We start from the raw sequence: 14,029 nt of genomic DNA, 5'->3' as shown, positions 1-14,029 counted from the left end.
TAGAATGCGAGCACTTCAATAGAGGCAGGGATTTTGCTGGTTTTGTTTGATACTCTAACACCAGGGCTTGGGATAGTGACTCGCATGTATAAGGTGCTCAGTTAATATGTGTTAATATGATATGCCCAGCACATGACAAATATCTGATAAATATCATTATGATTGTAATTATTTAATTAGCCTGACCAAAATTAAACTTCTAATTCTTGTCCTGCTGCTACCACAGTCATTCCATCTCAGTAAATTGGCACTACATTTTTCCAGTTGCTTAGGCCAAAAATGTGGAAGTCATATTTATTTCCTTTTCTTCTTAATACCTCACAAATTCATCATAAATCCTGGCTCTGCCTTTAAATTACTGTTGTGAGATACTTCTCCATGGGTCTCTCACATTTCTCTATATCTTTTTCTTTTAAAAATTTTATTTATTTAACAGAGAGAGACAGCCAGCGAGAGAGGGAACACAAGCAGGGGGAGTGGGAGAGGAAGAAGCAGGCTCCTAAGGAATAAGCCTGATGTGGGGCTCGATCCCAGAACACCGGGATCACACCCTGAGCCGAAGGCAGATGCTTAACGACTGCGCCACCCAGGCACCCCTCACATTTCTCTATATCTTGTGAGCAAGATATACTGACTGCATTTTTCTCAAGACTATCTCCCCTAAGAAGCTGGTCTGGCAAACAGCTTTGGAAAATAGAGATAGCATATTTGGAGCAAAGGGACAGGCAAACATTTGGCCCAATGTTGTAAAGATAATATCTCCTTCAGGAGCAAAAAGCAGGCATGTTTACTGCCCATTATAAAAGACTCAGATTCCCCAAACTCAGGGTTCCCTCTCATGTAACAAAACCCACAGTGTGTGCAGTTGTTATCTGGTCTTTGTTGTATTGCTTTTTAGGATTTGGAGCTGGGGCAATTCACACAAAAAAGGCTGATACTGGGGCATAGAATTAAAAGTGTGTGTCATAGAAGTCTTTCTAGAGAAAATGATATCTGATGTGAATACTGAAATATCAGTAGAAGGTAGCCAGGTAAATAAGAAGAATGTATGAAGTTTCAATGTGTAAAAGAGCACAAAAACAGAAAAGTTTCAGGTGTTTCAGCAGAGCCAGGGTGTTGGGTACAAGACGGAGGGAAGGAAATGGAAGAAAAAAGACTAGGGGAGAAAATCAAAAACTTTGGAGAGGTAAGAGTATATTAAAGGGTATGTATGACATCACATGGAGCTTAGACATGATCTTGAAGATTATGGGGAGCCACTGAAGGATTTTATGCCTGGATATTTGCACCTTGGAAAGATCACAGTGGAGGCAGTATTGAGAAACATTGAAACAGGCAGGAATGAAAACACAGAGTTTTGGGTTTTTTTAAGATTTTATTTATTTATTTTAGAGAGAGGGAGAGAGAGCATAAGCAGGGGGAGAGGCAAAGGGAGAGGGAGAAGCAGACTCCTGCTGAGCAAAGAGCCTGACATGGGGCTCGATCCCAGGACCCTGAGATCATGACCTGCGCCAAAGGCAGGTACTTAACTGACTGAGCCACACAGGTGCCTAAGAACTCAAATCTTGTAAACATTATGACATTTTCAAGTCTTCCCCATTCATATTTCAAAAAAAACTATATTAAATCATAAAAATATTTGTAAGGACATTCAATTACGTTTTGAATTATGTTGACTATAATCTTTTTTTGGTATAGCAAACATTAAATTCCTTCCAATTTTTGTCTTGGTTTTTTGTTTTTTGTAATTCCTGAGATTTTAGAGAAATCATTTAACAAATTATCAGGGGAGACTTCCTCCTGCCGGTCAAGGTGTCAATTAATTACATGGTTTGAAAGACTCAGAACATTAAATGACAAAAATCAAAGGGGTTTTTTAAGTAATTTGCATTTCTCTCTAACATTTTTATTACGTAATCAGATATCAGCTATGCACTGGTTTCTCAGTTCTCTATTGGTGAGGTTTCTTTCTTAGAACTGTCCCATAATTTTAATAATGAATGCCTCTCCTATCACAGGGATAGCTGATAAAATGATGTCTATTTATAGTTAAACATTGCAGACATGATCTAATGACTGCTTCCCAGGGTAGCTGGGGTGGGATTCAAATTGAGTGCCTCTCTTTTTTGTATCTGAGGTGATTGACACTTAAGACGTCTAAGTACAACTTTTCCTTTCTTATTTGGGACACTCAGAGGTGAACTTCTTCTATTGTCTATTAAAAATATTACAAAGTCACAAATATGTAAAAATTCTCATGACTGAACAAAAGAAGATGATTCTGAAGAACATCTAATGTTTTAGCGTCTTCCTCTTGTATGACAACATATCAACTATCTCTTGGGAACAAGACAGGGAAGATGTTGGTCTTCCAGTGCCCATTTATCAAGTTCATCTTTTTCTCAGATGAGCATAAAATTCTTACATGACAAATAGCCAAGAAACTTGGCCCACAAGGTGGGAGTTTGATGGTTTCCTGAGACCCCATACTCTGCCAGTGCCCTAATCATGCAATGAAGCCATCTATTAGATGATCCGACAGCAGGAAGAGGAATGAAGATAAATAAACAAGTGTGAGAGCTATTCAGATAGCAGAATTAACAGACTTGTTTGGTTAAAGAGAGAGGGAAGACAAGAATGGCTGCTAGGATCCTGAGTGGAGGTGGTGGCCATCACTAAGATGAGGAATGCTGGGCAGAGCAGTTTTGGAGGGATGGGGAAGATGAGTTCCGTTTGGGGCAGGCAGAGTTTGAGGATACCGGAAGACAACCAAATAGTGATGCCCAACTGGCTGAATTCTGGAATTTAGGAAAACCATTGGAGCTAAACACTCAGATTTGACATTCCCTAACATTTAAATGGTTGTTAAATTCGTGTAAAAATTTATGTCATTCAGGGCACCTGGGTGGTACAGGCAGTTAGGCGTCCAATTCTTGGTTTCGGCTAGGGTCAAGATCTCAGAGACATGAGATCGAGCCCACCTCTGGCTTCACGCTCAACTTGGAGGAGTCTGATTAAGACTCTTTCTCTCCCTCTCAGCCCCCCTGCCCCGAGTGTGGGTGCCAACGTGTGCTCTCTGGCTCTCTCAAATAAATAAATAAATCTTCAAAAAAAAGAGAGAGAAGTCACTCAAAGAGAGTGGACAGAATGAGAAGATAAAAGAAGAAGAATATGGAAATCTGAAAAATATCAACATTCAAATGTGGCAAAAGAATAGAGTAACAGATTGAGAAGACAGCCAGAGAGAGTGCAGGAAAATCAGGAGTGAGGAAAGAGGTGTCATGAAACTAAGGAAGTTTAAGAAAGGGAATGATCAGCAGTGTCAAATGCTGCAGAGGACAAATGAAATGGATATTGGGATCACATAAAAAATGTTGCTCTGTGGATGGTCTTTTTCCTTACACAATATTGTAAATATTTTTTTCATTTCAGCAACTATAGATCTGCATTATAATTTTAAATAGCTACAATGTAGCTGCTACATGGAATTCAACTGTATGAGTGCATCATAATTTATTTAACCAATCATCAACTGAACCTCAAAATTATTTCCAATTTTTGCCTTTATAAATGTTTTTGTGAATATCTTGGTATATAGACCAGGACATGGGTTCAAATATTTCCTTAGGTTAAAACCCTAGAATTGGAATCATTAGGTCAGAATATCTATAGGTTTTGAAGATTTTTGATACATACTTACCAAACTGCCTTCTAGTAATTTGCTTCATTTCGCTAAACCTGGGATTTCTGAATTAAGCCAGGGAGTCTGGAAGAGAGGAGGGGGTGGTCACAAGCCAGGAATGCTATCTGATTCTGGGCAAAAGGAAATGGACATGCTTTCTAGAGAAAAGCATCTATTAACAGGGTCTCCACAGATTGAGACTTGCCAATCCTAGCACCTGCTATTGCAGGATAAATTGATGGACTGACCAAAAAGGAGGAGGCAGGCATGCCCCCCACATTCTTGAACAGTATGGACAGAAGCCGAGGAGCATTCTCTGAGCCTGAGGCTGTACCGTCTGGAGAGAGCATGCCAAATTAGGAAAATCCCTCAATTGAGCAGGATTGGCAAGTAGAGTGATGTGCTTCTGGCTCTGGGCCGAATTCTCTGGGTTTTGCAGGCAGCTGCAGCTGTAGGGTGGAGAAAGAGAAGCCAGACGACTGATAGAAAAACCCTGGCCCGATCCACAAAACTGCCCAGGGCTGTGTACATGGGAAAGAGAAAAGCTAGAGCAGTTTTTAGAGAAAACCTCTTGGAAGGTCAATGAGAAGGGAAGAAAGCCATGAGAAAGATAATGGGTGAGGAGGACCTGGGGATGGGGAAATTTGAGATCCGGGCCTTTGTCCTTTGCTCTCCAAACCCGCAGCCTCACAGTCCCTGAAGGTGAGGGTGACCCACCAGTCCTCCCCGCCATCCATCCGGGTCCGGTGCCGCGCTGCAAACCTGGCCATTGCAGAGCCAGACAATCACTTCTCTGGTTGGGTCTGTTGGGAATAGAGGAAGACAAGGTGAAGCTTGGTGGTCCCGCCTTCCCATCCCAAACCCTGGGTTGCTGATGCTCACAGAAGGGAGAACCCCACTTACTAGGCTTAGTTTTGGATCTTTTGGCTAAACCATGAGAGCTCATCACGTCTCCCTGACGATAGCTTTCAGAATGGAGGGCCAAGTCTAACTGAAATGCAGTCCAAAATGGGCGGGAGGGGGTCGGATATTAAGGGGGCAGACTTGGCCCTCGGCCCCTCTACCCCGGCAGGAGCCCTTGTCACCTGGGAAAGGACCTCAGCAAACCGCTGGAAGGGTGATGTAGACACAAATGGCCTACCGCGGCTCTGCAGTTACTCTTTTATGCCTCTAGATGTCGCCCTCAGAATCAGAATAACAAATCGTAGCTCCCTGAGCGCACATCACTCCAAGAAAAGAACTCAGAAATCTACCTTACCCCCCAGGCACAACGACAGACCCTAATTGGTAGAATTTACACACATCTGACCGCAAAACTGAAGGGCTGTGGAGGTGAAACTGGGGGCAAATAATTGCTTTCTCTTTCTCCGTGTCAGATATATGAGGAGACCAGAAATTAGGAGCTGGAATTACGGTAAAACATGAAAGCTACCTGAAAAAGACTCCATCTCTCTGTGCCCTGGGCAAGGAACTAGTCTGGGCTAGTGGCTACCTCAAACCCTCAACAAGAGGGGCTGTATCCTCTTACTGGCCTCAAGATCTCCAAGGTGCCTGGTAGCGAGGTTCTCAGAAAACTCCTGTAAACACCTGACATCTGTATCAGCATTTCCTGGAAACCAAGCAACCTGCAGTTGCCCCATGGAGAAATTTATTCTCCTGCTTGCCCACTAAAAAGGGAGCCAGGAGGAGGCAGGTGTCTCTTTGCTGCAAACTTGGTTGTGTGGCCTACAGTAGCATAGATTTCTAGGGGATGGAGGAAGAATTAGGACACCAAGGTCCTTGCTTGATGCCTTTGGTTTGTGAGTGTCCCCCCAATAAAGCATATTCCCTACCATGTCATGTGATATTGCGGAATTCACCTTTGTCCACCTCACCACACTGCAGAAAAGCAAAAACAAACAGAAGATCATAAACACGACCCAAGAGAAAAGTCAGGTACCTAGCACGAAACCACAAATAGACTGTGGATTCCTACTCAACAACAAAGACCAGGAAGGGAAGACCATATACAAAGAGCTGAGAGAAAATATCTCTCTCAAATTGTGTGCCCAGAAAACCTCCTATCAAGAATGGGAGCCAAATAAATGAATAAATACGTTTTGGTAAATAGACACTTAGAGAGTTTGTCACCAACAGATCTATGCTTAAGTTACCTGTGAAAGATGAACTTCAAGAAGAAGGAAAATTATATCAAAAGGAAGGTCAGAAAATGCAAGAAGAAATATTAAGGAAAAAGAGTGGTAAACATAGGTGAATCTAAAACATTGTCTGCAAAAAAATTGATGATGATGATGATGATGATAGTAATAATGTCTTATTTGAGGGGTTTGAAAAAGGACAGAACTAAACCATGGGGCAAGAATGGCATACAAGGTGGCAGGGAGTTGATAGGAGTCTGTGTTCCAAAGACCTTCATTAGAGGTCTTCAAGATACTATCTTTAGACTTTGACATACATTTTTCTTTACATATATAAATTGTATAAATCATGTCTTAACTAAACTTCTTTCAAAAGGGAAAAATAAAATGAACATCTGAAAACTTTGGAAGTGTATAAAGTGAAATCTCTCCTTAGTTCTGTCATTTATACTCCCGAGATGGAATTTTTTGTTTACTCATGTATATGCACACACGTATACAAGTATCAATGTTTTTAAACAAAAAGATTACTCGTCAACTTGCTTTTTCACTTAGAAATAAGCATGGATATTTTTTCAATTCAAAATAAACACACACACACATGCATACACACATACCCCATTCTGTTTAATTGCTACACAATATTTTATTGTCTGAAAGTACCATAATTTAAAAAATTCCTTTGATTTATAGTAATTCAGTGGTTTTGTTGTTACCACTATTTTTTTTAAGATTTATTTATTTATTTATTTGACAGAGATAGAGACAGCCAGCGAGAGAGGGAACACAAGCAGGGGGAGTGGGAGAGGAAGAAGCAGGCTCATAGTGGAGGAGCCTGATGTGGGGCTCGATCCCATAACGCCGGGATCACGCCCTGAGCCGAAGGCAGACGCTTAACCGCTGTGCCACCCAGGCGCCCCTGTTGTTACCACTATTATTTCAGTGTCACAATAGATATTGTTACACATATCTCTGGCAATTTGTGATCATTTCTGTAGGGAAGATTCCTAGAAACAGATCAAAGGCTACATGTAACTTTAATTTTGACAAAGTCAAATTACTCTCCAATCCACAGCCCAACAATGTATGAGAATGTCTGTTTCCCTGCACCTTCCTCAACACCAGGAATTATAAATCTTTTGGATTTTTCCAATTTGATACACAAAAATGAGTTTTGAAATTTAGTGTTTTACATTGCATTACCTTGATTGTTAATAAAGGTATCTTCTTATTTTATTGGCTGTTTACTTTTGTGATTTGGCTATGCATTTTCTTTACTTGTTTTTATTGGCTTTTAGTCTTGCGTAAGTTGATTTTTTAAAGTTTTTATGGGAAGATATAGTCAATATACAAGAAATTGTACATATTGAAAGTAACTTAAATGTACAATTTGAGAAATTTTGGCATAGTATGTACTTTGAAACCATCACCACAATCAAATAATGAATATTTCAGTCACCCCAAATAGTTTCCTCATATTTTTTTCTTTTCCTTTCTTTTTTATTTTATTTATATATTTGACAGAGAGAGAGAGCACAATCAGGGGGAGCTGGGGCAGAGGGAGAGAGAGAAGCAGGCTCCCTGCGGATCAGGAAATCCGACGCGGGGCTTGATCCCAGAACCCCGGGATCACAACCTGAGCCAAAGTCAGATGCCCAACTGACTGAGCCTCCCAGGCGCCTCTCGTATTTCTTTATAGTTCCATCCTTCTGCACTTCCACCCACTCCAGCCCCAGGCAAACGTTGATCCGCTTTCTGTCACTATAGATTCATTTGCAATCTCTAGAATTTTATATAAATGAGATCATGCAGTATGCAGTCTCTTTTTTGTCTGGCTTTTTTTCATTCAGCATAATTATTTTGAGATGCATCCATGTTGGTGCTCATTAGAGCTCTTTCTGTATTTTAAATATGAGTTTTTTGTTATATATAATGAAAAGATGTTCTTAGAGTTCTGTCTGTATTTCACTGTGGACTTAATTGTGCTGTATAATCTGATGCTATGTTTGGATTCACAATTAAAAGGCCTTCCCCATTCCACATTATAAAAACACTCAAATATTTCCTACTACTTATTTTTTGGAATTACATTAAGTTTATAGATTAACTTGGGAGGGAATTGATACCTTTAAAATATTGACTCTTATTATTCAGGAACATATGTTTCTCCATTTCTCCATATCTTCCTTTATGTCTTTCAGTAAGGTTTTATAGATTTTTTTAATGTTTTATTTATTTAAGCAATTTCCATACCCAACGTGGGGCTTGCACTCACAACCCCAAGATCAATGGACTCACACTCTTCTGACTGAGCCAGGCAGGTGCCCCTATAGTTTTTTAAATATAAGCTTGTCCTTTCCTTTTGACCTTACTCACAAGAATTACTATTTGGGGTTAGTTATTGTGAATAAGATTTTTCCTTATATTTTTCTTACCAGTCTTCTAATCAGATTAAAATGTACCTTCTGATTCGTGCTCTAGATCTTACAGGTTTATGTAATTTTGTGCCAATTCAATACAGTCCTCACTTTGCACAGTTTCAATATGCACAAATTTCAGTTACCACGATTTAGTTATATAACACCAGTCCCCCAACAACACGATTCAAATCTGAGTTACCAGGGTATGTTGGGTATGAGTAATTGCATACAGAACCCAGCCTGCAAATCAGTGCAGAAATAACAGATGAGCATCAGGATCAGTGACCAATCATATCACTTCTTTCAAATCCTGTCCCTGATTGGTTACCGTGCATTTGTTATTAAGTTCAAACACAGAGTGCAAAGCATGTAGTTTTGCTGTGTCTTTGTCTCCTGGTGATAAGCTAATATGACATTTTACAAAAGTGAATACTCAGAAGGGGGAATTGGTCACCAAAGGTAAAAGTGCAGCAAAGAAATGAAAAGTGATAGCGTTGGAAGAAAAATTTGAGTCACACATGAATGGAATTATAGAAGTTATAGCTGACTGTGGGTAAGATGCCTGCGCTGCCACTCAAGAAATTCTAGACATACAGCCAGAGGAACTTTGTGAAGGTGAACTTATTGATATAAATAAGGATAGTAGTTGTAATGAAAAGGAAATGACACCAACAAAAATCTACACCTTAAAGGAACACTCAGAAATATTCCACAACATTGAAAGCATAAAGGATGAAAGCCAAAAACGTTTACACCAGTAATAAACAGTATAAAAATGTAATTTAGAAATTCTTTGCCAAACAACAATCTCAATAAAATAAGATTTTAGCAGTAAATCAAAAAAAGATAATCTAGACTTTAAAGAAACCATGAGCTTGGCGGTCTGAAACTATATACCTGTATGAAAACTTTGAGCTATTTGGTCCCACCTGCACTCAGGCAGGTGCAACATGGGAAAATCCTCACGGTCACTTGCAGGAAGACCCTGTGGGGAGGCAGGATGCTGAGGAGATCTTAGATGAAGCTGGATGTCTGTCCAATCAGGAGGCCCTCTATAGGTATTGCTCTTTTGCAGTACCTCCCAGCCAGACACCTATGGCCCATTCAAGATGTGGAATGATATCTGAAGAGTCTACTGGTGGTTTCTTCCTAACGAACATCCTATGACATCTTGGGAAACCCTTTCCAGCGCTTAGGAAGCCCTTCCTAGCCCCTGATACACAATTACTGAGGTTCATCCTTCACATTTTATTGTTCTCAAAGCCATAACACTACCTGAGTGGTCTCAGTTGTGGAGTTTTGCTGCACTTACGGCAGACTTGATTAGGGAACTTGACACGTATTCATACTGTTATTTGCTGTCAGCCCAGCAGCAAAGAACACGGATCTACTAAGTGCTTAAAGTCTTCCCATTCTCACACTTAGTCCAAGAGCCTTACCTAGGAGAGGTCACAGGTGGGTCAAGGGCCTCAGGTACAAACAAATGTAATTTAACTATTTGTTTTGCCTTATGTAAAGTCACACTTGGGCTCTCAAATGCCCGACCTCTATTCTTGCCCTACTGGGTCATCCCAAAATGTTCTGAGACGAGATTCTTCTTCATCGAGAAGAGAGAATAAAATAGAGGGCTAAGCAAGAATGTGAAGAAGTGAAAAAGCATAAAAAATAAAAAATATAAATCAAACCATAGTATCAAGAGTGAGATGGCGATATATCTAAAAAAGCAGCCAAGGGGTGCCTGGTTGGCTCAGTCGGTGGAGCGTATGACTCTTGAACTTGGGGTTGTGGGTTTGAGCCCCAATGTTCGGTGTAAAGATTACTTAAAAAAATAAAACCCTTTAGGGGTGCCTGGGTGGTGCAGTTGTTAAGCGTCTGCCTTCAGCTCAGAGCGTGATCCTGATGTTATGGGATCGAGCCCCACATCAGGCTCCTCCACTATGAGCCTGCTTCTTCCTCTCCCACTCCCCCTGCTTGTGTTCCCTCTCTCGCTGGCTGTCTCTATCTCTGTCAAATAAATAAATAAAATCTTTAAANCTGCTTCTTCCTCTCCCACTCCCCCTGCTTGTGTTCCCTCTCTCGCTGGCTGTCTCTATCTCTGTCATATAAATAAATAAAATCTTTAAAAATAAATAAAACCCTTTAAAAAAAAGTAGCAAAGAGATAAGATGTTGGAAAATGAATGATGGCAAATATGAATCCATACACTCAAGTGTGCAAAATCATTACCTTATGTTATTTTTTAAATCTGATTTAATATCGGGACGCCTGGGTGGCACAGCGGTTGAGCGTCTGCCTTCGGCTCAGGGCGTGATCCCGGCATTGTGGGATCGAGCCCCACATCAGGCTCCTCCCCTATGAGCCTGCTTCTTCCTCCCACTCCCCCTGCTTGTGTTCCCTCTCTCGCTGGCTGTCTCTATCTCTGTCAAATAAAGAAATAAAATCTTTTTTAAAAAATCTGATTTAATATGACTTTGGTCCCCATTTCCATGACCAGGTTGACAGAAAGTTTAATCTCAATCATGTTGGAAACATCTGCTCCCACCCAATCCTCTGAATGACTCCAGGGAATTTACAAAAGATCGTGGGTGGCACCTCCCATCTTCAGTCCCCCTAATTACCACTAATATCCCCATTGTCCTTGCTAGACCTTTGCAGAGCTCTTCTACTTCTTTGGGCATGTGAAACTGTCAAATGCTAGGTGACTGTCTATGCTCAGGCTGCTATATAACAAAGTATCATTGACTGAGTAGCTTTAAGAACATTTTTTCCCTCACTGTTCAGGAGGCTGGGAAGTCCAAGATCAAGTTTGGAAGATTTGGACCCAATGAGGAACCTCCTCCTTGCTTGCCAGGGAAAGAGGGAGAAAGAGAGAGAGACAGAAAGAGAGAGAGAGCCCTCTGGTTTCTCTTCTTTTAAGGACACTAATCTCATAATGGGGGGTCACCCTCATGACATCATCTAAATCTAATTTTCTCCCAAAGTCTCTACCTCCAAATAGCATCATTTTGGGGGGTTAGGGTTTCAATACATGAATTTGGTGGGGGGACACAAATGTTCAGTCCATAACAGTGACCATGCAGCCAACCTCCCACTAAGTTCTGCCACCTTTCCCAATGCAGCCTCGGGTCCTCACTCCCTCTGGACCTCCAAACTCATACAAGTACTAGAAAAATCCACTTTCTCTTCTGTCACTCCTCAAAATCATTTACTTCTGTCTATTTCTTCCTAGTATAATTCCCTCCAGGATTTCAGTCTTTGGGAAACAATTGCCAGATAGGGAAGTTACCTACCTAGAGGCAAAGGAACACAGAAGACCTGGCTACCTTCTTGGAACTGGGGGATTGGAGAAAAAGCTGAGGAAAAAAAAGCAAAAATTAATATCTCAACAAATTATCTTTTCACATTAAAGTTGAGGTGATTTTGTATAATCTCTGCCAGGCTCAGCACCTTGATTAGGCAGTAAATGGATCACACAGGAATGGGGGCTTGTACTTAGACTCAAGAGAGAGCAGTTATAAGGGACAATGTCTAATCAAAGACCCCTGATTCAATGCAACAACGCCAGCAGGTGATTGGCCAGTTCTGGGTAAATAACCAAGCACCGCAATTGGCACCCAACCCATGATTAGCTATTGTCTATAATATATGCCCAAAATCTGGAAAGCTTTGAAAGATAAAAGCTTCCTGGTAATCATTTGGAAGCAATATCTGGCCTGGTCTGTCTTGAAACAGTTTATACTCTTTATTTGCCTAGTTTCATGTGAGTCGTCATATATTTTGCTGGAGAGAGATTAATGTGTTTGATGAAAGGGTGTGGTCTCAGATTTGCTGGGGATATTAAGTTATATGTGGCCCATGCACCATATTTTCTTCATAAAATTGAAAAAAATTTGAATTCTAAAAGATTAAACCATAAGGGTTTCAGAAAAATGATTGTGGAACTTGTGTGCTTGGATCTTATTGGCTCATGTACAAAATTGTTCCAAGATAGACTCCTCAAGTCACTCATTTCCAACCATGAGGAAATATAACATCAGAACAGATGTCCTGGGTAATCACTCTCAAGATTGATGAACCTGAAGGCCTGATCTCTCCTGTGGGCAGACAGAGAATAATGAATGAAGAAAGGTAGTTTGCAGCCAGGGCTCCCTGGCTCTCAGTGTCGTGTGTAAGTCTACTGGGCCAAAGAAGCAATACACCCAGGATAACAGTAACTCCGTCCCTGCTGGTTGGGTTTTATTTGAACGTTAGGAATGAAAAAGGAAGCTGGGGCTATGTTCTATGGCCTTGAGATAGCGGTGAAGGGTAGGAGGAGAAGTGGGGTAGGCAGTCACTGCTACCCAGCATGAAGCTTATTAGCAGAAAGATCTTTTGGAGAACATAAATCCAGGTCTTACAACTTACCAAGGGGTTTTGCTGGGTAAAGGCCACCAGTTTATTAGATCTCAGCTTTCTATGAAAAAGATGTGACTGGGCAAAAGAAAGCAGTAAAGGAAATGAAATGGCAGGCATTTCAATAGGAAATGGGTTGTTTCAGGAATTCTGTAAGAGGTAAAAATGCAGACAAGAGCCCAAGAAAATCAAAAGGAAAGGTACTAACATGTGGATTGCCTCACAGCTATTTCACAGTGTGGAAAGACATCTGGGGGTTATTTTCACAGTTTGAGGAAGCATCCATAATGTGAAGACTTTATTGTATAAGGAAGCATAAACATGAGTTGGTTCAAGTGATTTGATGAACAAAAGAAGTGTAAATAAGTAAATAAACATGTATCATTTTAGGCCATCTACCACAACATGTATGAAACATACTTATCTGGGGGATATTTAGTGTGTTTCTTTCTTTCTTTCTTTCTTTCTTTCTTTCTTTCTTTCTTTCTTTCTTTTTTTTTTTAGATTTTATTTATTTATTTGTTGGAGAGAGTGAGAGCACAAGCAGGGGGAGCAGCAGGCAGAGGGAGGAGCAGGCTTCCCTACTGAAGCAAGGAGCCAGACTTGGGGCTCGATCCCAAGGACCCTGGGATCATGACCTGAACCAAAGGCAGAGCTTAATTGACTGAGCCATCCAGGTGTCCCTCTTATATTATACCATTACTATGAGCTTTAAGAAACTTACCACATCATTTGACAGGCTTAGAATCTTTCATGGGCATTTGAGACTTGGCAATCTATCTTTCCTGTAGAGATCCTTGTTAACCACACTAGAGTAACGCTTGCTCCATAACGTACATTCTCTTGATGAGGTTGAGAGGGGGTGTAACTCACAGGCTGATTTCCTCAACAGGTCAGGTATGATTGAAGCATGGGTCCCATTCTCTTGTGGCAGGGTGGTCTTCTACCCCTCTGTGTCTCTGGGGGGCAACTGGCACAAGCCGTAGGAAGGGCCACTGACCTACTTTCAGGAGCTGGTGCTTCTCATCTGACATTACCTCCAGCATTCTTGCTAATTGTCTTTACTCTCAGCTTCTGTTTTCTCACTTTTTTGGGGCTACCTCCCGAGATTACCTTCTGTTCAGCCTTGGTTTGTGTTTTACTTCCTGGCTTTGGAACGTCATCCATCTTGCTTGCTTGCCTGGCTCTCATCCAGCCTCATCTCTGGCTAGATTCAATGTACCCCGTTCACTCTGCCCTCTACCTGAGAGATGCTGTATTATTTTTCTCTCTGATTAACCTCCTCCTTCTATGTCACACTCTTAACCAGTCTCTCCTTGATTATTTACACATTCAGAGACCGGAGACTGCCTGATACATCTTTTAAATTCTGCATAACACCTATCTATATTGCTGGG

Source organism: Ailuropoda melanoleuca, chromosome 1 (genome assembly GCF_002007445.2).
Source record: "Ailuropoda melanoleuca isolate Jingjing chromosome 1, ASM200744v2, whole genome shotgun sequence".
Taxonomy (NCBI): Eukaryota; Metazoa; Chordata; class Mammalia; order Carnivora; family Ursidae; genus Ailuropoda; species Ailuropoda melanoleuca.
The sequence above is the reverse complement of the archived record's forward strand: the minus strand, read 5'-3'. Positions refer to the sequence as shown.